This window comes from Equus caballus, unplaced genomic scaffold (genome assembly GCF_041296265.1).
Source record: "Equus caballus isolate H_3958 breed thoroughbred unplaced genomic scaffold, TB-T2T haplotype2-0000451, whole genome shotgun sequence".
NCBI classification, from domain to species: domain Eukaryota; kingdom Metazoa; phylum Chordata; class Mammalia; order Perissodactyla; family Equidae; genus Equus; species Equus caballus.
The window spans coordinates 321,353-349,350 of NW_027221893.1; the positions used below are offsets into that span (position 1 = coordinate 321,353).

Genomic DNA, 27,998 nt, shown 5'->3' on the forward strand with positions numbered 1-27,998 from the left:
ATCTTGTATATTCCTATTAAGCATAGATGGACGGAAGGCAGCAAGATCACCTTCCCAAAGAGGGGGATGCCATGCCTGATGACCTCCCTGCAGATAGTGTTTAGTATTCAAAGAACAGCCCAGTGCCTTTTTGGAATAAGGCATCAGTGTGCTGTGCAGTGCCTGGATCAGCCTCAAGGTGGTGATGCCTGGATCAGATTGAGGAGGGGGCGGGGGGAACAGGACAGGGTCACCATATGGATGATGATGTGGCATAAAGCTTTGTTCTACCAGCAAGGTCCTTCTTTCCCCTCTTCATTTTTTCTTTCCTCCTGGCTTACTCCAAGTCATCTTTTCCTTACTCTCAGCTTTATTTTATCCTGGGAGGTAGGTGGCTACTTGGTCAACATTGTTACTACTGGCAGCTGAGTGATGCTTTTGCTCTGCAACAAAATATCATTTGGCAGTCTGAAGAAATACCTACAGAGGGGAACCACTTCCCCCAGGTGCCTTTCCAGTAGGGAAACCTCAGTGTAAAGTTTAAAGTATTCTTCCCTAACACATTAATATGACTCACATGACAGATTCTTAAGGCGTGTCTGTGCTGTTGCTAGCCCCTCCCCCACCAGCCCAGGATCCACTGCAGCAATACCCTCCCCCACCCCCCAAATCCCATTTAGGGTTCACCCCCTGTGGGGTCCTCTGGTCACTGACCTCTAAATCATGATGAAGCCACTGTTTTTTCTTCATTGTTGTTTTATGAATTGCATACCTATTCTTGGCCCTCTTCGGATAGAGAACACCTGTCTTCCCTACTCTCTGAAGGATGTAAAACATTCAGTGAGCGGAAGGTGTGGGCTGCTCTACACTTTCGTTAAGGCTAAGCGAAGAGGCAGGAGGCAGAGCCCACCTCCTCAAACTTCATCAGGGAGGAAATGGGCTTTTGGGGGCACGTGATATCGCTTTGTCAACAAGAGCTGCAGAGCACTGGTGACCTTTCAGAAGCCAGAGGAAGCAATCAGTAAGAGCTGAACTCACTCCTCCTTTTCCCTAAGCACAAGCCCTGAGTTACCTGAAACCCATGCCCCCAACACAGGACACAGAAAAGACATCACTATTATTAGAGAATCATTTATTGGGGAGAATTAATATTCTCCACGAGAAGGAATTATTTTGTGGTGGGAAATTTTCCGCTCTCGAAACGCTGGAAAAGCGTTTTCTGTTGACGTAGAGACGGATCCCTAAACATAGTGCCTTTAGCAGTGGTGAGAACAGCTGGAGGCCCCTGGGCCGGCTTGACGCCTGCAGGTGGAGCTTGGATGGGGCACATGCTCCCTGCGGGGCACAGATAAGGGACGCTTCTGATCCAATAGCTGATCTTTAAACGCCACGACTTTCTGAGGGTGTCCTTTCTGGTCTCTGATCCATCTAGAACATGTAGGATAATTCCGGCCAGCAAAGACAACTTCTTGGTGGCAGGACTTGGTGTTTGGCACTTTACAGGAGGGAGCCCTGTAGTTGGAAGGATGCCCCTGGACGGGCTCTGCCTGGGCCTGCTCTTCTGCCTTCTGCTCAGTTTTCACAAACTTCCTCAGGGAAGGAAGGGGCTCTTGAGGGCGGGTGACCTCTGTTGCACACCGCTGCCCCAGTTTCTCCACTGGGAACTTCCCAGGGACCGTCCTGGTCTTCTGAGCCGTGGTGGTCCCAGTAACGGCAGCTCTCCCTTTAACCAGGCCTCTGCTCTGTGCAGATGATATGGGGCGGCCCTTTTCCGGGGGATGTTCTTGCTTTTTGCCTTTTGTCCCAGGACGAAGCCATTGAAAAATGTCGTTCATCTTTTTTCTGAACAGACTTTCAGGAGGAGGCTGTGCCTTCTGTGATGAGGTCTGGGAAGACTTGCTCCCAAGCGTCTCCTCTGATGCTGTGATCTGAGTAGGGAAACTCTTTCTTGTAGGTTGGGATGTCCCCAACCCTGCATCCCCTCCACCAAGCTCTTCTTTGTTGGGGCCCGGAGGGCTCAGTCTCATTGTAGCTGGTGGGAATTTCTTATCCTCGGACCTCTTTAGGTCTTTCTTAGGGACCCAAGGCTCCTGCCGCTGCTGCCTGCTGATCCCACTGTCCTCCAGATGGACACGCAGCACCTGGGAAGCTCCCATGTCCCCACTGGAGACACCGTGGGCATGAGTCAGTGAGGCCTTGTAAGTCAAGCTCTCTGAGGCAGGGGACCTGTCAGTGTCTTGGCCTTGGACCTGGCTCTGATTCCTCTTCTCTAGTTTTGACTTTAATTCCCCAAACAGATGTTCCTTAAGATCCGATGACTTTGGGTCTTGGGCAACTTGTCTTTTTGGTGCAGGGCTTTCAATGGTCCCAGTAATTTCTGTTTTACTGTGATTCTCACGTATCATTTGGGAGCTTCCTGGCTTGCTGGTTGTCAACACACTACCAGTTTTTGACTGCAGAGCATTGAGCTCCTTGGCCCTGAATATGTCCCTGGCCGTGTTGTACATGGAATAGGGTTCCGACTTCATCTTTTTGTCCTGTCGCCCTTCTCTTCTATCACTGGAACTCACTCTCTCATCTTTTGTCTCAGGTTTGGCACCAGCTTGCCTTGCAGGCAGCTCTGGGGGGCATCTGTTGCCTAGTTGAGTAAATTTCTGACTCGTTTTGCCTGTGATGCCACATGTGACAGGCAGATGAGTCTGCCTGGCACCCTTACTCCTCTGAACAACCTCTGCAATCTCTTGGTTGATACCAGAGGGTGATTGTCTCGGCACCCCTTGTCCTTCCCTGCCCATAGGTGATGTAGCAGGGCAAAGACGATCCAGGACCAGGGCTGAATTTGTTGTTTCCGCTTTTTCTTGAAGAACAGATTTAGAGCTTCCTCTATGGGGCTCGAAGCCCTCGGATTTGGAGTCGACTTCCAAAGTTGGGTTATTTGAGGGGGGACAGTAGAAATAGGGCAAGGACTGGGATGCAGCATCTTCCAATTTAAACGCCTGTATGGATTCAAGGACCCTGCAGGGCAGGCCCCACTCCATCCTCATACGGAAACTTTTAATATGGGTTTCCATCATCTGTTGTGCACTGGAATCAATGAAGCAAATCTCCTGGAAGGTATTCAGGGAGGAGTCCCCACCCACTGAAGGTGGCAAACTCCTCTGAGTTATTTGGGTGCGGGGTTTGTCAGAAAGCAGCAATGTCTGCTTGCTAGCATGCCATGAACTGCGCACCGTCCCAGGGAGCCGAGCCTCACTGATTTCCTCAAACTTCTTGCTCAAATGTGCTTTCAGGACATTTTCAAGTTGTTTCTGATCTAGACTTTCCTCCAAGGCCCTTGAAGCTTTCCCTGACAGACTTGCCATGTGACTATTTAGGTCTTTCTCAGAGTCATATGCCGGATCCTTATCTGAAGAGCTCTCTGGGTCACTCAACAGATGAGCTTTTGGGCCGTTCTCTGGGCTATGCCCCTGATCCTTCCCCATCTCCTTCTCTACCTGAAGCAGTTCTGAACCCCTCTCATGGAAGCTTTTGGATTGGCTCAATCCAACATTTAGATCTTTGTTCACCGAGATCCGTGAGAGTCCACGATTGCTTTCTGACTTAGCTATCTCTGAGAAATCTCTTGGAGGCATCATCAGTGACAGACACTCACAGATCCTGCGGGGCAGGCCCCACCGGTGTTGGATGAGCCTCTTTCGAAGGTGATGTTCCAGTTTCTTCCTCAGCTCATCACTGAGAGGAAACTCTACGGGAAGGGTGGAGATGGAGGCATGGGCCTGGGAGGCCTGATGGTAAGGAAAGTTGGGAGCTGAAGAACAAAATTCTTCCTGAGATCTTTGGACTACAGAGGGGGAACCCCACAAACTTTCCTGTTGCTTCTGCAACACTTTCCATTCCAGTTGTTGAATTTCAGATGAGGTGAGAGACTCTGATTCATCCGGGGGTCTATGGTAACACACTCCACAGATCCTTCTCTGGGGTAGAGGACCAGATGGTAGGATTGGGAGTGGGGATTTAAGGTGGGCCTGGGACTTGACCTGAGTGAGAGGTAGGGGCTGGGATTGGGGCAGGGTTTGAGGCAAGGGTTGGGGCTGGATCTCAGGCAAGGATGGAGGTGGGCGATGGAGAGGTACTGGGGATTCTTGGCCCATGGAGGCATTTGAGATGGTATTGAAAAGGAAGATTGTGGTGCAGTCACGTGAGTCACGGATAGCAGAGGGCAAGGACTCGCTGTGCAGAGATGGGAGACCCCAGAAGAGCTGCATACATTTTTCCTGTAAATGGTCCTCCAAGATTTTAGGACATGGGGGCTGCTCATGCATGTGCAGCTCCTTTGGTTTGCCTGCACTGCTCCAGAAAGGAAGGGAGAATGCTGAGTCACACTCATCAGCATTTGACTCTGACATTTTCCCCGAAGGATTTAGTTGGTGGCCTGGCCTAAGTTGTTTTGGAAAAGAGCCCTTCTCCTTCTCCTTTTCCTTCCACATCAGGAAATCACTCCTCTTTCGGACTTGTCTCTCCAGGAGTGCCAGGACATGAGGGCTGAGAAATGAGAGGTTACCAGGCTCTATAAGGTTAGCTGTAGGGTGTCTCTCCAGAGAGGACTCTGGAGAATGGAGGGCAAGAAACTCACGATTAAAATCACGTGGTGCCAAGGTGGAAGGTGCTAAGAACAAGTCTTTGGCACAAGCTTGCCACCAGGATAATTCTGAAATTGACAGGCTTGAATGGTCAGTGCCTCTGATTGTTGGGACATAAGTGGACAACCCACCAGGGCTATCTGGAGATGAGTTCTCTGGAACAGACTTCAATAAGATGGAAACCGATTTAGATTGAGTCACAGTTAAAGGGTGGTCTGTCGGTGGTGAGACAGACAGGCTTGGTGGTGCGTGATGACAAGCCAGTGAGTCACTGGGATTCATTATCTGGGGCAAATTTGGTAAGGGGTTAATATCTTGGGAAAGGGTGCGGTCAAGAGAGAAGATCGTATTCAGAGACAGAGTGGCCTCTGGTTGGAGAATAGGACCCGTTGCCTGGGTGTCATGTGGTGGGAGAGGGGGAAGGGCAATGGGTTGGGGTGGGGAATGGTCTGCTGGGAATTTGGACTCCAAGGGAGGAATAGGCTCTGGTGGCATAGAGTGACCCGGTGGTGAGGGTGAAAGAAAGTCAGCTAAGGGTGTCATTGGGTTAGGTGAGAGAACGGAGCGGGGCGGTGGGGAAGGGTCAGGTGGAGGGGATGGTGTTAGGTCTCCTGGAGGGACTTCTGAGAAGGCAGAGGACAGAGTGAATGATGACTCAGTCCCAGAAGCTGTGGAAGCCATAGAGGACACAGAGGCAGTATCATCTTCCAGGTCCTCCAGGAACAGCAGCCGATTGATTTCAGCAGTTGTGCTATTACACACCTCACAGGAGGGGTCTGGGCATAATAGTTGACGAATGCGGGTGGTATCGAGAGGCCGGCCTAGGGGCCTGCGGGAGACAGGAAGTAGAAAACTGTAGCCAGGACCAGAACAAGGAAAGGAGGACCTGCTGGCCTGTCAGGGGAGGGGCCACCTGAAGCCTGCTGCCCCTTCACAATGCCCCACATCTATGACTTCACCATACACTCAGCAGCCCTCACCCCAAGGCCTTCATTCACATACCCGTTCCTATGGCAAACCCCTCCCATGACTACTGCAGGCTGTACTGAATCCCTGGAATTGCAGAGAACATGTCAAAGAGGGATCAGGAAAGAAAAGACTGGTCACCTTTTCAGAATAGAAATTAGCCTCCTTTTCTCCTCTGTTTCCCTCTGGTAGTTTCTCCAACCTGGGAAACCAGAAGAGTGAATTACATGTAATAAAGGTAGAAGCATAGGTGTTACACGGGAGTCCCTTTATGGGAGACCCTTGGGATATTAACGGGATATTAACTCTGAAAGCCCCAAGAATCAGTAGATGTGGTCAAACGGTCAATGATAATATTAATAAGGTTCACATGTGTTTGTTGCTTCATTTATAAAGTACTGTCACATACATTATCCCATGGGATGTTCAAAACCACCATGTGAGGAACATAGGTCAATGGTTACCTCAAAGAGGAGTCTGATCATCCAGGAAGTCAACGTAGTTTCACAAGGTCAGGACACAGAAGTTCTGACTCTTGGTGTCTCCCACGGCAACCCACTGGGCAACACCCATTGTCCAGGCCCATCACTGCTTCATGCCCAGAGCTGGGCAGAGCAGGAATCTGAGAAATGTCTCGGGTTCTGACTACCTTCCCATGAGCCTTTCCTCTGAGGCCTCTATTTTCTGAGAGGGACTCTATCTAGCGACTGACATCCTCAGAGACCATGGACCTGGGACCTCATGGAGAGGACAGGATGTGTCACCCTTGGAGAGCTCAGGTGGGATAGGTGGAACCTTACCACTTGATGTTCCACCTTTTCTTCTCCTCTTGGCTCTGCCCTGACGCTGAGAACAAAAAGAAAAGAATGAGGAGCGAGGACTTAGTTGGCTTGATCCTCTCTCTAGGAAACTCAGATATTCATCCAAGATTAATGTCACTCTCTATTTTTATTACTAGCACTTTGTGTTCTTTCCCTTTCTGAATTTCTAAAGGTGATAAGATACTTTCAATTTTTCCTTCTTTGAAAAACTCGAAGGAGGATTTTTGGCTAGAGTCCACACTTGATATTCTCAGTCAGAAGTCCTCTGCTCAAGGAGGGCATAGACTCTGAGGCCCCCAGTCACATCTGTGCTTCCTCAGATAGGACCCTGTATCCTGGGACAGAGCTCACACTCCAGTGTCTGCTCAGAGGCTCAGCCCTGCTCTCCTGATCTGCCCAATACAAAGGACGGTTTGGTCGAATGACTCCCGACATGGGAATGTGACTCATGATCCAGTGTTGGGAACAGTGTTCTCCTACACAGATCCCAAACTCTCTAAATAACCTAATGCAGGGCCGTGAAATCAGTGATGGGGTTTTATCCAGGAATCCTCCACCACACCCAGATGGTCTGTGAGTTTTAAATGGGAAACAGTCCCAGCTGAACCCCTAGTCCTGCCTGGCCTATTCCCCTAGAAGGATGATGTTCTATCCTCTATTCAGACTTGCCATCTTAGGAGTCTCTCTGGACCAACTCATTTAAAAATGTGGGACTAGAAATGGAAACAACAATAAAAAATCCCTGTTGGTGGCTTGCCCAGGGATCCTTACCTTTTGGTAGATTTTGGTTTTCCACAAGGTTGGTAAAGATGGAATCTCCACCAGGAAGCACAGGAACAGAAGAAGCAGCCACAACCCACACACGATGCTGAGGTTATAGTCACTATCTAAGAATGTTGAGCAGATGCTCAAAAACAACTCCATATGGCTATTCAGAAATGAGAGAACATTCCATTGACTGAACTCCATTTTCTGAATCGCAAGGCTGCCTGAGGCAACTGAGCTCTGAGAGTGTCCGCACTTGCCTATAATCCCAGGCCTGCATCACAGAGCACTGAAGAGTCACAAAGGGTTTCAGAGGGTGGGGGAGGGGACATGAAGAGGGTGTGCCCATGGCCCCTTCCTCACACCAGCCCAGCTGATCTCTCCATCCATCCTGGGCCCTCCAGGTCCCTCTGCCCTACCCTGCCATCCTATTTTCCAACTCTGTCCGTTCATGAAATCATACAATTACATTAATGAAATTTTGTGCCTGTTCCACCTGTACTCCAGATATTACCTGGGCCCCCTTTACTGTTTGGAGAGCTTGACTTTGGTTTCACCAATTCCACTGCCTCGAAAGTCTGAAATGCTCCCTGGAATTTTTGCTTGTACCCAGACATTTACACTCAGAATCATATATGTCCTCAAATCCATCTTTCCTTTAGAATGTTTTTGCCTTACATGAACCCTGATATAGAACTTAAAGTTCTTCTTTACTCATTTGGTTTTGTGAATGTTGAATAACAAATTTTAGTTTTTTGCTTCAGTCAGCCTTTACCATCTTCAGCCAGTGGGGCTGACTCAAATAATTGAAATGAGTAATTCATTATTCAACACTCACAAGACTAAAATCAGTACAGGCGTACCTCACTTAATGAAAGGGAAATGTTTAGAGAAATGCATCATTAGGCACTTTCACTGTTGTGTGAACATCACACAGTGTACTTACACAAACCTAAGTGGTAGAGCCTACTACACACCTAGGCTATGTGGTGCTACCCGTATGGGACCACTGTCATATATGTGGTCCATCAGTGACCGAAACATCGTTAATATTGTTACGTGGTGCGTGACTGTGGTGGATGACAATGACAAAATGGAATACCATTTTCAAGGCTTCTAAAATGGAGCTGGGAGGCCATTAAGGAAGTGGGGCTTATGCTTGTACACCACATCCACCACCAGATGTTAACTGAACTTTTGAGCTTTACCTGACAGCAGAGGTCACATCTTGAAGTGTTTCCTCATTCCAAGAAGGGACAGTCTGCCTAGGACCAACTATGTTCTGGCAAGTCAGCTCACCCCATGCCAGAACCAGTCAGTAACTGTTCACTGTAGACCTTTGTAAGCCTGTGTCCTTTCCTTTTATCTACCCCTGCCTCCTTTGTCTTCCTAGGAGCACATTTGAGCTTCTACTCGAATCTACATCTCCTGAATTGCAATTCTTGAGACCCCAAATAAACTTTTTGGTTCTTTTGCAGTTTATGCCTCTTATTTGCTGACTTTATATGGTGACAGAAGTGGGATCCCTAGCTACTGACCTTCAATTCTGGTGCCACTTCACAGACACAAGCAAGGTGCCTGCAAAGAATCTTTTGTGCTCTGTCGTCTCCTCCTGGTGGCTCTGGTTCCTGGTGGTAAGTCCTCCTGGGCCTGGACCTCCCATTTTTGGTAGAGGTCCAGACTCTTTCTGTAGGCGTCCTTTGATACTGGTTCTGGCCATCCTTCCGTTGTCAGCTTTGTTAGAAACTTCTGTTTCTTTCACTCCTTTTTTGGGCCTTTGATCCTTTGGTAAGTTCATACAGATGAGAAATCCATTTTCTAAGAGGACCACCAAAGAACAGCCCCACTCTGGGACTCCTGCTGGTTTTGTCTTTAAAGAATACAGACCTTCTACATGTAGATTTTTGTTCCACTGGGCTCAGATTACTCAGGGTGATTTAAGGCTTCACTGGCCTAAATGGGGCTCCTTTGAAATTCCTAAATTGGTTTATCTGTGCACTCAATTGGAAAAAGCCTATCAAACCAAACAAGTAAAATGGGAAACTTTTTAACATTGGTATCTTGAGGCCTCTAAATGAAACACTGAAAAGGACACTTCCTTGCAAGCCATAACAATGTCATAACTAAGAATTTCAAATGATTAAATGTAAATGCCATCGATAAAAGAATATTAACTCCTCCTGTATTCGTCAGGGTTCTCTGGAGAACCAAGGAGATTATCTATATATAATATATATTAATATTGCTATATAATAGAATATATAATCCATTGTATCTATATTTAAATTCATTTATTTAGTTCTATAAATTACATATATACACTCAAAATTTATATATGAAAGAAACTTTGGCCTCACCCCTAACTGCCTAAAAGAATTTAAGACAGAAGGCCTGTTCCAGGAAGGAGCTGTCAACGTAGGGAACTCTAGATGTGGTAGAGAAGAAGGTACCTAGCCGGGCCCATTTTACACAAGTTCTCTCTCATTTGTTTAGAGATGGCCCAGCAAACATTTGGTTTTCTGTCTCCTTGTGAATTGGCTTCCTCCTCTTTGAAGTCCCAAACCATGACCCCCAACCCCGCGCCTTTGTAAAATATCTAAACCCTAACCATAGGCCTGGCAGACACGCTGTGGACTGAGCAGCAGCATGAAGACCAGGGTCAACCTGATGACATTGTGGGTGGGACTACTGGCTGTTTGTCCACATCCTTGTCCTGGGTGCCCAGGAAGGCAGTCACCCAGCAACTTGCAGTGAGGTGTGGCGTGTGACTATGTTTCAGCCAATGCAATGGGAGTGGAAGTGGTGTGTGCCATTTCCAGGTTGGAACTTTTGAAAGCAGGTGTGTCTTCTCCGTGTTCCTTCTTTCTCCTTGTGCAGATTGGTTGCAGACAATGATACAGGCGTCAGGAATGGCGGAGCCAAGAGACGGGAATTCACGGGTGACTGACACACCCTGTGGAAGAGAACCACCTGCCCAACGCGAAACCCACCTTGGCCTGTAAGGTAATCACACATAAATTTCTACTCTCTGGTTATTCTTTTTCGGGATCTGCTTGTTATTTTCTTAACTATTATGGAAATATTTCAAATATGCAGAAGAGTACATAGTATGACCTCTATCTCCGGCCCCGATACCCAGAAAGAACAGACGTTCAATTCTGCCCTATTTGCTTCCGATGTTGCATTCATTTGCTGGGGCTGCCATGACAAAATGCCACACGTAGGGTGGCTTCAACAATAGAAATTTATTTTCTCACGGTTCTGGAGGCCGAAGTTCAAGATCAAGGCGTTGGCCGGTTTAGTCTCTTCTGAGGCCTCTCTCCCCGGCCACTTCTCCCTGTGTCCTCACCCGGTCTTCCCTCTGTGTGTGTCTGAGTTCTAATCTTCTCTTCTTACGTGACTATCAGTCACATTGGATTGGAGCCTACCCATGTGACCTCACTTGACCTTAATTACCTCTTTAGAGGCCCTCTCTCCAAATACAGCCCTATTTTGAGGTCCTGGAGTTAGGACTTCAACATATGAATTTTCAGGGACATGATTCAGCCCACAATGATATCTGTGTTTTTAAGAAGCAAAATGTTGCCGTCACACCTAAAATTCACATTTCCATCCCGTTCTCCTCCCTCTCTCATCATAGGTATCAGTATCCTAAAATTAATTACATTCTTTATGATTCCAAGAATATCCATGTGCATGGCTCCATTAACAAAAGATTACATTTTTATGCATAGTCAAGACATACATGTGTATGTCTCCATGAACAAATTCTTACATTGTTATGCACTTAAAAAATGTACAGGAACAGCATCACACTGCACATGTCCTTCTTTGATTGGCTTTGGGCTATAAATGGGGAAGGAAAAACAGCAGCCGAGGGTAAGAGAATAAATAAACGGCTTATGCATAAAAACCCAAAAGGACAGATTTCCAAGAGCGTCGCGGTTGGTGACCATGTGGAGGGTCTGGGAGAGAGGTGGTTCTGGGAGAGTGGTTACCTGGAGAGGGCGTGGAAGCTCAGTGCCCTTTCCCCATGTCTTGCCCTATGCGTCTGTTCCATCGAGCTATTCCCGAGTCATATCCTTTTCTAATAAACAGGTAATCTAGTAAGTAAGAGGTTTCTCTGAGTTCTGTGAGCCGCCCTAGCAAATTCGTCGAACCGGAGTAGAGAGTCTTGGGAACCTCCTACTGACAGCCAGTTGCTCAGAAGCATAGGCGACAACCCAGACTTGCTGTTGGCACCTGCAGTGGGGGCAGTCTTGTGGGGCTGAACCCTTAACCTGTGGGGTGTGATGCTGTCTCTGGGTACATAGTGTCAGAATCGAGTTGAATTGTAGGACACCCAGCTGGTGTCCCAAGAATTGCTTGTTGGTGTGGGGGACTCCCCCGACCCCCAACCCCACACACATTGGAATTGGTACCAGAACCCAGGAACAAACTGTGAAAGATAAGCGTCTTAGCTTGGGTTCCCATAACAAAATGCCATAGCGTGGGTGACTTAAACAACAGAAATTTATTTTCTCACCATTCTGGGGGCTGGAAGCCTGAGAGCAGGATGCCAGCATGGTCAGGTTCTGGCGAGGGCTGTCTCCTCAGCTTGCATAAGGTCCCCTTCTCACTGAGTCCTCAGATGGCGGGGTGTGTGTATGCGTGTGAAGAAACAGAAAGAGAGATCTCTTCAACTTCTGATGAGGCCACAGTCCTATCTGATTTAGGTTCCACCATTATGACTTCATTTTCACCATAATTACTTCCTGAAGACCTTGTGTCTGGACATGGTCACAACGGGGGTCAGGGCTTCCATTATATGAACTGTGGGGAGACAGAATTCAGTCCATAGCAATAAATAAAGAGCAAATAAATAGAAACAAAGGTTTGGCATTTATCTTTATCATTTCCTTTCTTCCTGACTTTACTGTCTCGCTCTTTGTCTAGCTTCTTGAGCAAGCAGCTCGTTGGTTTCTAATTTTTCTTTTTAGATAAGTATATTGAAGGTATCTTTCTTCGAAGTATTGTTTAATTCCGTCCACCAGATTTTGTCATGTAGTGCTTACAGCTATAATATTTCCTAAGTTCCATATGAGATCCCTTTCAACGCAAGGTTCTCTAAGTTCCCGGCCATTATTATTATTTTCTCATCTGTCGCTCCTTTTACAAGTATGTAATGTTCCTCCTTGTCACCATGTTGGTTTTGTCTGGAGCCTTACCTCCAGATTTCTATAGATATACTTTTTTATTGACAAGTAAAGGACAAAATGAGGAAATATCTTTGCTATATATAAGCGTGGTATCAGTCTACACTCCTGGGACAGTGTAGACTTCTAATCTGTCACTTATCCACCTTTGTGAAAAGGAATTCTAATATTGGCTCACTGAAGTCATTTTGGTCAACAGCAGAGGAAATTGATAATATGTATGTTTTCATCAGTCAGATAGTCCATGTTGTGCTGTATTCACAACAAACTCCTAAGTCTCAGCTAAAAATAACCAAGGTGTATTTCTCAAACATGCTCCATGTCATCAGGGGCTGGCTCTGTATTATCCTTGCTCAGTCTGGAGGATTGAGTAGATGGCAGCTAAAAGATGCTCGATCCAACTTCTTGCACAACTGCCAGGCAGGAAAAACACACTCCCACTGTTTGCCAAAGGTTCTGTCTGGAAGAGACAACCTCACTTTTGCTCAAGTTTCATTCACCAAAGGCTCACAGAGTCACCTCTGACTTTAAGGGGCCAAGAAGATACATCCCTTCTGTGGGCCAGAGAAGAGCCGACAATATCTGGTGAACAGCAGTAATAATAACTATACACTGTGCTCTATTGTGCCTTCCAAAGCTTATTTTTGCTTTTTGTTTGTTGATTTTTCAAAAATTCCCTTCAGTTATGTGAGTTACCATAAATCCTTCTAGTCAATTTCTTTAATAAGAAAACTGAAGTTAGCCAGAGTTAGCTTCTTTCGCTTAAAAAAAAAAACTAAGGCATTAGATTTGGCGTTATAAATGTCACTGAGCGGCTTAGGAAAGTGAACTTCAGTTTACACCTTGGGCTGGTTTTGAAGAAAGGGTACACACCGATTTTTCAAGGATAAGGTTTTAATAGGAAAAGAAGCAGGGCATGGCATGAGCCGATATTTAGGTCCGAATAATTACTGGTGGCTGCAGCATGTCAGGCAGGGAGCCAGCTGTTTTTGCATATGCTCTCTAAGTCAATTTAATTCTTTATAAAAACAATATGAGGTGAGTCTTACTATTCATCACTTACATATGCAGAAACTGAGGGTCAGGGAGGTGAAATGACCTGTCCGAAAGTCACTTAACTAGCAAATGATGGCTTTGTTTCAACTCCATCATCTGATCAGGCAGAGGTGAAAGAGAAGAATGCAATGTGTGCTTTTGGGTAGTGGGTACTGTTCGGTTTGGCAGGACTGTGGGATACATGCAAGGCGGAGGGGCCCTTGAGTGCTAAGGCAGAGAGTTGGAGTCTATCAGGTAGGCAGTGAGAGGAAGGTTTCTGCATCAGAGAGGGCACTGGTGGAGCCATGCCTCAGAAACATTGATCTGCTATTGTCCTCTACGATGAAGAGAAATGAGGCACGCTGGAGGCCTGGAGACCAGTTGGAGCAGCATTGTAAAAACTCTCATAGGCCTGAATGGGCATGGGTGTTGGCAATGGAAAAAGAAAAAAGTATTCTATCGAGTCTCCAGACGCCCAGGGAATTGCTGAACGAAGTCTGAGTTCTCCCTATGTAGATAGCTCGTACTTTTCATTATAGGTTTCTCAAGAACTGGCTCCCAGAAAAAACCTGGATGGAGAACAAAACAGGTAAGTGCCCAAGTGAGAAATCTACAAAGCTCCTCTCCCCAAAAATCACCTCTTCCCCATCAGTTGTGGGGCCTAACATTTCACCAACGGGGTTCCGTTCTTTCAAGAGTCTCTTATTTAAGTAGGACTATCTGTGGACAAGAGGGAGAAGCGACACTGGGAAGTGTCCTCATTAGCAGCATCCAGGCAAGTAACATAAATGTATGAGGGCACTCTGGGGGGGCACCGTGAAGAACAGGGCACATGCTCCATGTCAGGGGGACCTCTCGGTTCTGGCTGAGGGGCCCAAAGTTGCAGGATCTACTATTTCAGCAGAAACCTCATAGCCAAATTTTTTGGGAAAGTCCTCAATTTTACAACATTGCAACCAGTTTCAACTTCTTAATATCACTGCGCTGGCCACATTCAGCTCTTAATTTGTTACCAGTTTGCCACCTCTAGGTTAACTGTTAGTACCATTTTATCAAAACCTTTCCAAATTTGAAAGCACATCTTTAGTAAAACTAGCTACAGAGCAAGTTCATTTGGATTGCCGAGAGCTGGGATAGAGAAGTCTGGGAGCCGGGCAGGGACTGTAGGGAGGCCCCTGGACCACGTGCTGGGCATCCTGGTGCCTTAGCTTTGAAAGGGAGATGGACGACAGCAGTGACAATATTTGCTGCAACCGGGCCCTCCTGGGCGACCACCCAGAGCTGGGCTTGGAGCCGAAGGAGGGATGGGCAAGCTGTGCTGCTCCCAGCTCCAGTTGGCCCCTTCCCATTAACATTACAGGAGTGCAGTTGCGTGGTGTTTGAAAAAGCATCCCTAGTTCCACGAAATGATTTACAGGACACCAGACTCTGCATTTCAGAGGTCTCCGGTGTACCATAAAAAATATATTCTAAAGGAACAATCTTTATCTGAGCTGAAGCTGCAGTGAAGGAAGCTCACGTCCAGCTGAGAGCAGCCGTGAGCTTCTGTTCACTCAGGGAAAAGTCTGTGTTCATGTTATTGGAGCAACATTTTTTTCTCTCTTTGGCACTAGGTATCTAGTTAATATTTAGACACTATATACATTTTCTTTCAACTGTTGTCCCTGTTATGTGATCAAACAAAACCGGAGATGCCAAGCACATCAGCCCTGTAGGTGAAAGCAGACCCTCCAGGCACCCAGCTGTGGCTAGCAGGGTAAACAGGACTCACTGGAGCCAGCCTCTGGGAAAGACTGGCGCCAGGTGCGTGCAGGGCCAGCCCCTGCCCCCAGGAAGCAGAGTTCGCTGGAGTGCCTCAGTTGACCGCTCTGCCTCTTCCTGCCATTCCAGCCTCGCGTTTCCTCTACCTCCCTGAGCAAAAGGAAACAGGAAGCAAAGTCTAGTCTTGAATGTTCCAAAGCCTTATGATGTTTACCATTCCCCCCAGGAGAGGGAGGTGAGGGCCGGAAATCTCTCTGCAAAGAAGATACCTTTTTTTTTTTAATTCAATGAAGTGACGCACAGACACAGCAACACAACTTCTCTCTGCTTATAAGTTGTTAAGAGCGATGATAGTCTATTTTAGTCCAGGGAAATCCGAACTCCTTTAGCCGCAATGGCCCCCAAGGGGCGCATGTGCATGTGTGGTTCAGGGTGTCCAGGAGGAGACAGCCTCTCCTTTTGGAGCAAAAAGCATAGTCAACCGGTGGCGGGACAGAGGCAAAAGCTCTAGGGCAAGGAAATCTGGGGTTTTGTGTCAAAGCTCCACCAATCAGGAGCTTCAAGCTAAGATGGGGAGGCTGGAAAGATGGAAGTTGGCATGGGAATCCTGGTATGGACAAGAAATTCCTCCTGGGTCAAAGGCAGGAGGATGTCCAGGAAGGGAGAAGGGCGGGTCATGGATGGACCGAGTTTGCTTGGAGTCCCATGAGAAAAGGGGAAGCGAGAGCTCACCACCTTGTGGCCCCCAGCTTCCTGGTCTGCGGCTCTGGCGGCAGGTGTGGGGCTCTAGTCTCTGAAAGTATTGGGAGAGGGAAGGAGAAACTGGCGTCCCAGGCTCCCAGGGGAGGGGAAGCACGCGGGTTTGGGCGGCAAACCCCTCCAGCGTGAATGCGTTGCGGGGCGGGGGGCGGGGGGGGGGGCACGATCTCCGCTTTGCCAGGTGCCCCAGCCCTAGCGCACGCCTCCGTTCCGCGTCCCAGTCCGCAGGCGCGCGCGAGGCGCACTCACCCTTCCCTTGGCGACGCGCGGGGCGCGGCGCGCGCACGGGCCCCTCCGCCTCCCCTCCGCGCCTCTCCTCTCTTCCGGCCGAAAGTTAGCAGCGGGGAAGGAACTCGGGGCTGCAACAGCGCGCGGCGGCAGAGGCTGAAGCGGGAGCCGCGGCGGAGCCGGGAAGCGGGGGCGCTGCAGACGGAACAGGTGCAGCCGGCGGGTCAGTGAGCCCCCCCTCGTGGGTGGTGTAGGGCCACCCGGACTCCGCGGGAAGAGTGGGGAGTGGGGCCATGCAGCCGGGCTCTCCCCTGGCGCAGCGGGACAGCGGCCAGGGCCGGGGGTGCAGCGGCGTCGCTTCACGCAGCCGGGGCGCCTGGGCGGCGGCGGCGGCGGCTGAAACTATGTCCGGGCAGCGCCGGGGGCTGCCGCCGCTGCCGCGAGCCGGGAGCCGCGGTGGCCCAGTGGGCCGCACCGCCTCCGCCTCCGCCTCCAACTCTCACCGCGCCGCTGCCGCCCGGCGCCTCTGCTAAGTGGCCGCCGGCGAGCAAGTTGCTTTTTCTGTGCACCTTGTCCCTGTCCGTCACCTACCTGTGCTACAGCCTCCTGGGCGGCTCGGGCTCCCTGCAATTCACCCTGGCGCTGCAGGAGCCGCCGCGCGCCGCCGCCGAGCCCCCGCCGAGCCCGCCGCCACCCTCTCTGCTGCCGCCCCCCGTGCGCCTCGGCACCCCCTCGCAGCCGCCCGCGCCGACGCCGGACAACGCGAGACGCGGGGAGCCCCCGGAGCCCTCCGAGCAGCCCGCTGCCCCCGGGGCCGACGGCTGGGTGTTGGCAATCGGCGGCGGGGGCGCTCGGGACACCTGGCTCCGGACCCTGCTGGCCCCTGGCGAGATGATCACTGCGCCGAGCGCGCTGCTGGAGTGTGAAGCGCAGGAGACCAGCACCACCGACGAGGAGCTCGCAGGCCTGAGAGCGGCCAACGGGAGCATCGAGAGGCGCGGCGCCCTCAGCATCCCCGACTATGGGGAGAAGAAGCTGCCACGCGCTCGTCATCGGGGTCAAGAAAGGAGGCACCCGCGAGCTGCTGGAGGCGATCCGAGTCCACCCGGACGTGTGGGCCTGCGGGCCGTGGGCATAGAGCCACACTTCTTCGACAGGAACTACGAAAAGGGGCTGGAGTGGTACAGGTAGGACTTTGGGCTTGGCGCAGGGGATAGATGGGTGGGGAAGACCCAGAGGGAAAGCTGCGGCTTCCCACGCCCTTCGATATCCAGGCATCTCCCCGAGAACCCTTCGCCCCACGAGGGCTCTGCGGACCCTGGCGGGCCTGGTCGGGGGAGCGCGGAGAGGACTGGAGGCTGGCCAGGGATCACTGTATTTCAGGGTTAGGGGAGCTGGTGTCACACTGCCCTGCCTGCCTCAGGCTCCTCACCCAGGGAGGTGCTTTCTGAAGCTACCTAGCTCCACGCCTGGGAATCCCCAGCCCAGGTGCCCGCGAGGTGTTTCCCAGCCCGGGCTCTTGTGGGGCTCTGCGCTGCTGCGTTGGGGACGCTAAGGCATGAAGCAGGATAGCTAGATTGACTGAAGGGCTTTGAGATCTCCTGGAATCTCTCAAAATCGCCCTCAAACGTATTTGCGTCTCTGGAATCCGACTTTAGTATTTTCAGGTTAGAGCAAAATGAACAGGGAACAGTTAAAAAGATGATGCTGGCGAGTTTTGGCTTGCTAGAAAAGACTGAGGATGTTCCCCATCTCCAGCAACCCTGGGTTGCTTTGGCATCAGGAGCATCAAGGTCTGCACGACAGTCGGTGCCCTAAGAGTTTTTACATCCTGCACCCCTGCCCTTTCTAGCCGTCGCCTCCTTGGCAACAGATTAGAGCTTCTGTCTTGTGAGATGTTCATCTCCCTTGTCTTCCACCGTCTCCCAGCGGTGAGGGAAAGGAGAGGAGAGTAGAAAGTTAAGTGCAGGTAAAATAACTTAGTGATCCGGCTTTCTGGCCCGCCGTAACATTTAAAAAACACTGGAGCAGTTGCCCAAAAGGCAAATCTCCTTTACTCCCCCCCCCCCCTTTTTATCTCTTTCTGAAAAACATCTGGATGGCTGGTCCCATCTCTGTTGCGTCTCAGTAATTAATTGGAATTGTCAGACAAACACAGGCTTTGTCAGCTAAAGTGGTATTATCATCTTCACAAGGCCAATAGGTAAAATAAGGATTGTTTCCTGACGAGTTGCCTTGCTGTTGAAGAGATGTGCTTTCTAAGTTTAAATTGCAGCCTGCGACAGTTTTAGAAATAACCTGACTTCAGAAATATATAGTAAATGTGTATTATATAATAATATATATTGCTATATGTGTGTATTATATAACATCTATTATATATGAATATATAATATGTATTGATTGATTTCTTCCGCTTTAGAAAATACGCCTTATGCTTTCAAAGCTTGAGAAAAAGTAGACTTAGGCATAAACATTCCAGCAGGTTAAATGGAAACAGCAAACGTGTCTGTTAATGTCTCGTCTGTTTCAACAGACGAGTTGCAACATTTTAGGAGGCTTCAAACAGCCCCTTCCTATCAAAACAGAAACCAGTCAATGCCTGCTTGAACTGGAAAATCAGTATTTATAACATTGCAAGTCATGGCTTCGAGTTTGCGATTATAATTAAAAAGGTGTCAGGATGATTAATGCAACAACAGCAAACCAGAGAAGGAAGGGGATGTTTGGGAAGGTTTCGGTTGTTTAATTGTTGGTTGTAGGAATGTTCTGATTTCTGCTGTGGGGCAGCTTCAGCCCTATGAGGGTCACTGTGGTCTTTTCCAGTTCTAATTTTAAAGCTGTGTATCTTGTGAGAAGTGTCAGATGCCATTTGGGGGAAAGGAAGGCTTGAAGATCAGATCTTTCCAACGTGTGTTGTGTTGCTTTGTGGCAGCTGGAAATAGAGATGGGGGTGTTTGACTCAGGTGACTTAAAATAATGTTGATGACGTGTGCGTGGTGGAGTGTGTGTCAGGAAGTCCCATCGTAGGGTCCGGAGAATTTTCTGAATGAAAGGATAGAAGATGCCAGATTTTCTCATGTTGTTTTACACTGTGGCTGGGAAAGGAAGGTATGAACCGGCCTCGCTGTCATGACATGGCTACTGAAGATGTCATTCCAGCTCGGTGGTACTCTCAGCCATCACTTGTGGTATTTGGGCCTTGTGGTATTGGGTGTCAGTATTTGGTAGCCACCTGTAGAACTGTTCCACTGGAGAGGTGTGGACAGAACTGGATCCTCTTGTTCCTCACTTCAGAGGACCATGCGGTGTCTCTGTGTCCTCGATCTGCTACGCCAGTGACTTGCCTGTGGGAGACCCTTATGCTCAGTGGTGCCGATTGGAAGTGCGGGAGGAGAATCTGTCTAACACAGAGGTAATCATTAGCCACCCAAACCTGGCTGTTGAGAAGACTCCCAGAAACCCGTTGGACCTGCAGGAGCCAAGTGGGCTGGCACTGGCCTTGGACCGCTCTCCAGCCTTATGAGGGACAGCAGTGCTTTGAGGACATTTGTGGGAATTTTACTTGCTGCACCTCTTCAGGCTCCTCTCTCTCCCATGTAGGAAGAGGGGATGACAACCTCACTCTATTGTGGAAAAGGAAACAGTGGCATTGATTCAAACCAGTAACAGAAACTCTTCCTCTTGGTTCCCTGGTGCAACTGTGTCTTTTCAGTGGTGGCATCACTACTTAAATGGTTATACCACGTATTCTGCCTGAAATCTTACTCTACTGTTTAACTGGTTAGAGATCCACAGGTTAATTAAAGGCTTTGATTTCCCCCCATATATTTATTTTGTTTTTGTTTTTCTTTTCAGTGTGTTTCCCAATAGCCTACTAATTCTGCTAGTGTTTCTGTTCTGGTTGTGTTTTCAGCAAGAGGGAGAGCGAGAAGAAATTGGGGCTGCTCTCGGCACAGCTGGCTTGGGGTTTCCTCATATCCAACTAGGCAGCCCTAGCAGTTTTATTTCTGGTGTCACTCCAGCTGTGTCTAAATCTGGGTTTTGCTTTCTTCTGTGCTGTTGATCTAACGTGAGTCAAAGACACATCTGAGTTGAGAACATGTGCATTGGATTTTCAGGGCAGGATGGACTGATGGATTAGGATGTGTGTGTTAAAGCTATGGAGAAGCAAGCCTCAGTTGGTGGATGGACAGAGGCCAGTGATTAATAAGTGGGAGTAGATTAAACCCTCTATTCCTTCCTCTGTCCACCCCCCAAATAAAAGGGTAAAGCCAGAACACACCTTTCAGTATGAGCTGATACACTCTGGCTGGGCAGAGACCTGAACTCTCCTAAGGGATGGGACCTTGTGGCAGGCCAACTGGCTGCCACGGCAGAACTCATCAAAGTGACAGAGACGACTCGAGCTGTGGCCTCCCTCGTGGTTTACAGACTGAACAGTAACCGTGACCACTTTGCTCTGGGAGCCACTCAGCTCCAGGGTGCTGAGAAGGGACCCTCCACGGTTTCCAGTTGTCTGCAGTGGTAGCAATTAATAGGCAGGTCCCGTTGGCTGGGGGAAAATAACTCAGGAAAACAGCTTCAGTCATGCTCATGCCACACAGAGGAAAGTGGTCAGCACCATTATTCGCATGTGGTATTTGGAGAGAATGAAAGAGGACAATGGAAAGGCACTGGCATTGATTGAATGCCTGTGATTGTGGTGGTTGGTGCTTCACAGACATGTTATCACATCGGGGTGTCATGATGAGGCTGTGAGTTAAACAGCAACATTCCTGGTTTACACTCCAGGTGGCTTCCGGAGGGTGAACCACTTGCTGAAGGTTGCTCAGCTGGTCAGTGGTTGAGTTGACCACATCTGTCCAATTTCACAGTGCTGGTTTCTTTCCCTGTACCACGCTGCCACACAGAAAGTACTAGAATGTGTTTTCCTTCTTTCATTCAACAAACACTTAATAACGTTTACCGTGTGCCCAGTAGTGTTTTAGGTACTGGGGATAAAGTGGAGAAGAAGACAGAGGGAGGACCTGTTCTCGTGGAAATGGCATCTTTTAGTAGGGCGTTAGGGGAGACAGCAAACAAACGAGTCATTCTTTTAACCTTTTTAATGTGGCTGTGGAAAACTTAAAATGACGCTTGTGACTCCCATTGCATTTCCACTGGGCAGGGCTCCTGTAGAGCAGTGCTTTTTAAACTTGAAATGCACATGGATCACCTGGGGTGTTGTTAACATGCAGATTCTGATTCAGCAGGTCTGGGGAGGGGCCTCAGACTCTGCATTTCTAACTTCCCAGTTGATGCTGATGCTGCTGATCCCTGAACCTCACTTTGAGAAGCAGGAGTCTAGAGAGTAATTGGGGTGTGTGTGTGTGCATTCACAGATGTTATTTTAAGTCAAATGGTTAGGGGAAACCTCTCTGTGGAGGGGATGTAAATGAAGTGAAAGAGTAAGATCCTTCCATGTGGAGATCTAGGTGGAGAGGTTTCCAATAGAGGGAACAGCAGGTACAAAGGCCCTGAGGTGGAAACAGCCCTTATGGCCTTACAGAGTGTTCTTTCATTACTTCAAAAGCAAGGTGTTTGTAGCTGGACAAAATTGGGTTTTGCAACTTACTAGTTAGATGGTCTTGGTTGGATAACTGATTTAACATCACTCATTTTCAGTTTGTTTATCTGAGAATAATTCCTTCCTTGCAGGATTGTTGAGAGGAATAAATGAAATAATAAAAGTGAATGTATTTTCTAAGCAAAAAGTGAGTATCCTAGACCAAAAATCCAAATGGACTCAACTGCTGGGTTTTTCCATTTCTCAAATCCTTTTGGTCTCATATGCCTTACCTTCTGTCACAGCTGTCTTAATACTGAGAGAAGAGTCTGTTATTGGGGGTGTTTTTAGGAAAAGTCTACTAATGATTGGCTTTGCAGTCTACATCTGCTTAACCTCTTAAACCAAGGGTCACCAACTCACATGCCTTCTGGGCCCACAGCGATTGTATAAATGAGTGAAATAGACCAGGTGGGGAGAAACTGGGACGCACATGCTCTGTCTAAAGGGGCAGCTACGCTTTTCCACGTGCAAATGTGGCATCAGGGTTATCAGATCTTCCACTTGGTAAGAGAAACTGGAAATCCAGTTTTTGATGTGAAATTATCTGGTGTTTAATGTTGGCAACAGACGGAAATTTCTTCCGAGCGCAGTGTGGGCCAGCACTGCAGACAAACAAAACCCACCTGTGGGCTGGGTACAGCCAGCCGGCTACCAGTCTGTGGCTCTGGCTTAAACTCATTTCGGAAAGTAACTGGCACACCCGTACCCTTTGTAGTTGTCAGAATTGTGGCTTCTGTGTGCTGTTTTAGGTTAGCGTTTTCCTCCTTTGCAGATTTTGCAAGAGCGTGGGGCAAATACCTGCCAGATACATTGCAACAACAGCAAAAGGAGCTGGGTAGAAAGAGGAACATTGAGGCAGAAAAGGACAATTCCCCCCAAAATTTCCCATTTGTTCCCAATGAACATTTTCCAGAAGTTGAGAAAATTTTCAGCTTTTCACTCGTTAATGAGGCAGTCCCCTATTTGATCCATATTGATAAACTATACTTATATAATAGGTTCTGGTCAGGTAGATTGAGTAAGACCTGAGAGTTAGAAAAATTGGGTTCTGGCTTTGCCTTGCCCCATCCTAGTTCTGTTGGGCGTCGGGTTACTTATATTAAATTGTTTCTTTCTCTCCTTTTCTTTTCTTTTCTTTTTTTCTAAATCCCTGTTTCTTTTCTGATGAGGTTGTATTGTCTCCGTAGGGCCCATTCGCCCACTAGAATGCTTTGGTTCTGGAGCAGACATCTGCGTTAGACCCTTCAGAGGAAGCACGAGAGCACTGTAGGAGCAACATTATTTGGAGCCTGTTTTTGTATCTCTGAGTCAGAATCCACTGCATCCTCCTTGTGTGACCTTAGACCAGTTACTTAATATCACCAAGCCTCCAGTTTTTTGTCTGCAGAATGGGCTCAATGTTACTTACTTGCAAGTGATTATGTGAGGGTGAAATGAAGCGGCCCTTAAAAAGTGCCCCCACGCAGAGTGTGTGACATGATGAATTTCTTCTTCTCCTTCTCTCCTCTCTCTCCTAATTTTCCTTTTCCTTTGCTTTTCTCCTTCATTTTCCTTCAATTCCTTCCTTTTATCCTGCCTATCAGTATGGAGGGCCCTACAGAGAAAGCTGTAATGCATTTTTCATTAACAAATCGTCTTTCATTTCAAGATTATGTCTGAATGAGGGATTTCAAACCCTGAAGCGGCTCTTAAGTAGCTCTCCAGAGAATAATCCAAACCAATTCCAGAATTTGGTCTACCGTGACATGAGCCGAAGGAGGAGAAGAGTCTGATTTCCTGGGGTACCTGCAGCCAGCCTTCTCCACTAAGGGGACGGGGTATGGAAGGGAGCAGGCTCTCGGGGCTTTCCTGCTCACATGTTCTTGAGCCCACAGTAGGAATGGAGGCCGCCTGCAGTGGAGAGGGACTGAGGCATTTAGAATGCCGAGGGCATGCTTTGCCTTCCATTTTTCTGCAGAGCTGAAGGCACTGGAGAAGGCAGGACTGTTCGAGAAGACCCCGCCAAACTCCCTACGTTGCGATTTGGCCACTTTCCCTGGAGTTCTCTGGCCATCAGAACATGATTTAATTATTTTAACTTTTGTAACTCATACCAGGCATTTTTAGTTTTAAATTGAGTCAGGAGAGGGGCCTTGAGACTTTAGGTGAATGAGAGATTGCTAGGGTTGTGCGTTAGAGAGTTTTAAAGGTTTTGGGTTTGCATAATGGATGCTATTTCTGAAACTGATTGAACCACCGATCTTTCAAGTCATCTCTTGATTCCATTGGTTTCTGCGGCTCGACAAGCTCCTCTAGAACTGTTTTGGGAATTTCAGTCTGAAATTATAATTCACTAAGGGAGCTTTTCAGCCCATCTTGCCATTAATTAAAAGCAAGCGGTTGATGATTTTTTTCTTAACACTCACTAGTTAGGGTTGCCTACCTTTACTTTTTTTTTTTTCAGTCTTTATTTAAGAATGTGTAAAGCATATTTACAGGGAAACAAAGCAACACATCAATTAGGCAATACTTTTTTGGTTGTGAATGATAGAAATTGAGCTTAAATTATTATAAACGAAAAAAGATGCTTTATTGGCTTATGTAATTAGGAAGTCTGTGGGGTAAGTGGCTTCAGGAAAAGCTGAATCCAGGGGCTTGAATGATTTGACAAGGTCTCTGTCTCTTTCCATTCTTTGCCAGGTTTGTCTCTACCTTGCCTCATTCTCAGATAGGTTATCTCACTACATTTTAGGCAAGATGGTAAGCAGGAACCCATACAAACATTATATGTTTATTTAATTCTTTTGGAAGTAATATATATTTTTTAAATTGAGAGATTTATACTTTCCCCCAAATTACAGAATTGTTAAATCTCATTATGGAAGTCTCTAGTGTATTGTTTTTTTCTGCATTGTGTTGAATTGTAAATGCTATTGAAAATTCCAGAAATATAAAATTTTCTAAATTTTATAGTCTCTTTTCTTGGTCTCTTGAAAATTTTCAGCTAGCTCTATTCACGTAAAAATACCCTCAACCAAAAGCAGTAGTAAACCATAGAGAAGGAAATAACTTCTCCATTAAAAAAGGCTCATATGAAATGACCACACATTCAAGCAAAGCTGAGTTCCCGAAGGCCAAGAAGATTCCGTGATGGATTGCCTCTAAAGGAGAAGCGTAGACCCATATTTTCATGAGTACGGTTTTGCTGATCTAAAGATGTATGGGCACACTGAACAAAGTACTTTACTTATAAATGTAAGTTCACATTTGTGATGTCTGATCACTGAGATAATTAATAATGAGGCTACATGAAACTTAGGGTAGATAAGTGATTTGGAAAAAATTTTTCTTAAGAGCTTCTGCAAGAAATTCCTGGAGATGCCTGTGGTCCAGGTTGGGTCATGTGCTCATTCCTAAAGCTGTCGTTGTGTAGTACCCTGATCGGGCCTGGCTGATGTAGCCACCCCTTTGGCCTGGAGTGGTGGGGGGAGTAAGCAACCAGGGCTAATCCCATTGAGACCATAGGGAATAGTTTCCCCATGAAGATGAGGTGTTCGAGGGTTCTGTTGCTAGAAGAAGTGGGGACCAGTCTAGCCACATGTTTATTAAACCTATAAAGATCTACTTGGGACAGGTGTATGATCTCTCTGAGTATTTTAACCCAGAAAGAGGGACAAAGGGTTAATTTTGGGAGGTTCCATGCACTTGTTATTTTAGTTATTCATTTATTTATTTATTCATTAAACATGTATTGACTTTCAACTTTGTGCTGGGGCAGACATGAATCAGTCATGGCCAGTGATCTGAAAGAGCCTGCAGAGTGGAGAAACGGACAAGTGAATGGTTAGCTCACAAAGTAATAAAAGTCCTGACACAGTGGGGTTTATTCCAGGAATGGAAGGATGGTTCAATCTTAGGAAATCTGATAATTTGACTTATAATTTGACTTATTCTTAATATGGGTAAATGAGAAAAATTCTGTGAATTATTTGATGGATGCTAAAAGGCATGTGATTAAATTAGCATCTATTTCTAATTTTTAGAACAACTCCTAATAAAGTGGGATCTTACCCAAAGCCAGCATCATCTTTTTTTTTTTTATTAATGTTATGATAGATTACAACCTTGTGAGATTTCAGTTGTACGTTATTGTTAGTCATGTTGTGGGTACACCTCTTCCCCCTTTGTGCCCTCCCCCCACCCCCCCTTTTCCCTGGTAACCACCGATCACATCTCCTTGTCAATATGTTAACTTCCACCTATGAGTGGAGTCATATAGAGTTCATCTAAGCCAGCATCATCTTTAATGGTGTAATACTAGAAACATTCCCATTAAATCCAGAGCAAGACTAGAATGCCCATTATCATCACTATTATTTACCATTGCTCAGTAATTAATAGATGATGCAGTTAGATACAAAAAAGAATAAGAAAGGGGGAGGTAGAATTATCACCATTTGCCAGTAATTTCATTTCTTTTGGAAAATCTAAGATAACCAATCCCCCCATGAATCTATTAGAAACAATAATAGGGTTCATTAAGGGCACTGATGAGGAAATTACTATGCAAAATCTGTAGTTTTCCTACATGCCTACCCCAACCGTTTTGAAAATATAATGAGAGAAAATATTCTATTTATAGAACCAGCCAACCAAACAGAATAACTTGAAATATATTTAGCAAAAGTTGCAAGGGACTTGTAAGAACCAAATTTTAGTACTTTATGGAGGGCCATCAAAGAAAGAGGAGTAAATGGAAAGTGACCTCTTTCTCTTGGCTGGCATGTCTTTTTTCCATCCCTCCCCCCCCCCCCTCTCATCTTGTCCCTGGCTCTTCCCTCCTCCCTCCCCCCTCCCTCCTCCTTTCATTAGAGTTCTTTGCTGCTAAGTTGAGGGTGTGTTTGAGAGTGGTCTGAAAGTATTGGTTATATGAACGTGGCGAAAATGTTATACTTCATGTATAAAATTCCCTTACTTTCCACATTACGGAGAAGATGGTAAGACAGCTGTTACTGTTTAGATTCATAAACAGTGGGGTGGGTGCTGATTGTTTTCTATCCCAATTCAGGGGTGGTAGGACTGTGCCAAGGTGTGGATTAATAGTTGAATTGGTGTAAATCAGTAAATTTACATGCACTCCTGTTGTTGCAAAGCAAAAGTCCAGTCAGGGACAAGTGATGGTTATTCTCAATGGGACAGGGAGATGACGGTGTAGATGGGAAAGAATAATGGTGGCGGTGGTAGTGACAGCAGTGGTGATAGACACATATTGTATTCCTGTGCGTGCGCCAGGCTCTGCTCCAAGCAGTGGAGTCATTCAGTCTTCAGAGGACCTGGCGAGATAGGCGCTGTGATTTTACAGGCGAGGGAGCTGAGGCACAGAGAGGTCAAGTAACTCACTCGAAATGTGGAGTTGGCATTCAGACCCAGGTGTTTGGCCACAAACATGCAGCATTTCCTTTTATTTGTTTCAAATCTCTTTCCCACTGGAGGTGGTGTCTTCCAGCATCACGGGAGTGAATAATCACTGCTGGCGTTCCCTTCTAGGAGCTTGTGATTTTCTGCATGCAGATGGACTGCTTGCCTACCAGATGGGCTAATTGAGGCGGTCTCGGCCCAGCAGCAAACTGTGGCAGTGGCTTCCATTCTGGGACCAGGCTCATTCCCACTGTTCCCTTCTCCTGAAATACTCGGCCCCAGATCCTTAAACTACCCTTGGCTCCTTATCTGTCCTTCAGGTGTCGGCTCAAATTTCAGCTCCTGGAAAATACCTCTCCCAGTTACCTAATTTAAAGACCCTTTTCCACGTCTGAGCTTGTGACGCTGTTTTATTTTCTTCAGAGCATTTACTGCTTTCCAAAATCATGCTACTTAGTTACTTCTTCCTCACCAGAAGGCAGATTACATGAGAGTGGGGGTCTTGTCCATCTCGTTCCTTGCCGGTGCCCAGAACAGTGCTTAGCACCCAGCAGGCACTCCGTCATGGTAGTTTATTAATCACTAATTCTGAATCAATGAATTAATGAATGGAAGGAGGGCCTGCTGTGTGCTAACTTTTCTTGCAAAACTCCAGGCTTCTGAAAAGAAATGACACTCAACGTTTCTTGGGAACTCTGGCTAAGAATTGTTGTCAGCTCTTTCACGTCCTATTTTTGCAAGACTATTTTGGGTACAAGAAAGAGAAACCCACTCAAACAAACCATGTGGGCTCAGCAGTCTCCCACAAGCTGCCTACCACACAGGACATCACCTCCTTTAT

At 47.3% G+C, this 27,998-nt stretch overlaps 1 protein-coding gene, 2 long non-coding RNA genes and 1 pseudogene across 3 annotated transcripts in view; 3 read left to right on the plus strand and 1 right to left on the minus strand.

Annotated features, from left to right (window-relative positions):
• LOC138922107 (ATP-binding cassette sub-family D member 2-like) overlaps positions 1–15,474 on the plus strand; it is a 284,371-nt gene extending 268,897 nt beyond the window's left edge. The window contains exons 19-23 of the mRNA XM_070258930.1: positions 8,650–8,805; positions 10,049–10,174; positions 13,941–13,990; positions 14,113–14,176; positions 15,292–15,474. The gene's annotated coding sequence lies outside the window, so the exon portion shown is untranslated. The remainder of the gene's footprint in view (positions 1–8,649; positions 8,806–10,048; positions 10,175–13,940; positions 13,991–14,112; positions 14,177–15,291) is intronic.
• LOC138922109 (uncharacterized) lies at positions 1,095–8,653 on the minus strand. Its single transcript, XR_011435189.1, has 4 exons — positions 7,178–8,653; positions 6,386–6,431; positions 5,727–5,787; positions 1,095–5,448 (listed from the first exon to the last, which is right to left on the minus strand). It is a non-coding gene; the product is annotated as an uncharacterized lncRNA (long non-coding RNA).
• Positions 14,623–27,998, plus strand: part of LOC138922136 (heparan sulfate glucosamine 3-O-sulfotransferase 4-like) — a 145,746-nt pseudogene continuing 132,370 nt past the window's right edge.
• Positions 21,011–26,173, plus strand: LOC138922135 (uncharacterized). The gene is made up of 2 exons (XR_011435213.1): positions 21,011–21,905; positions 22,948–26,173. It is a non-coding gene; the product is annotated as an uncharacterized lncRNA (long non-coding RNA).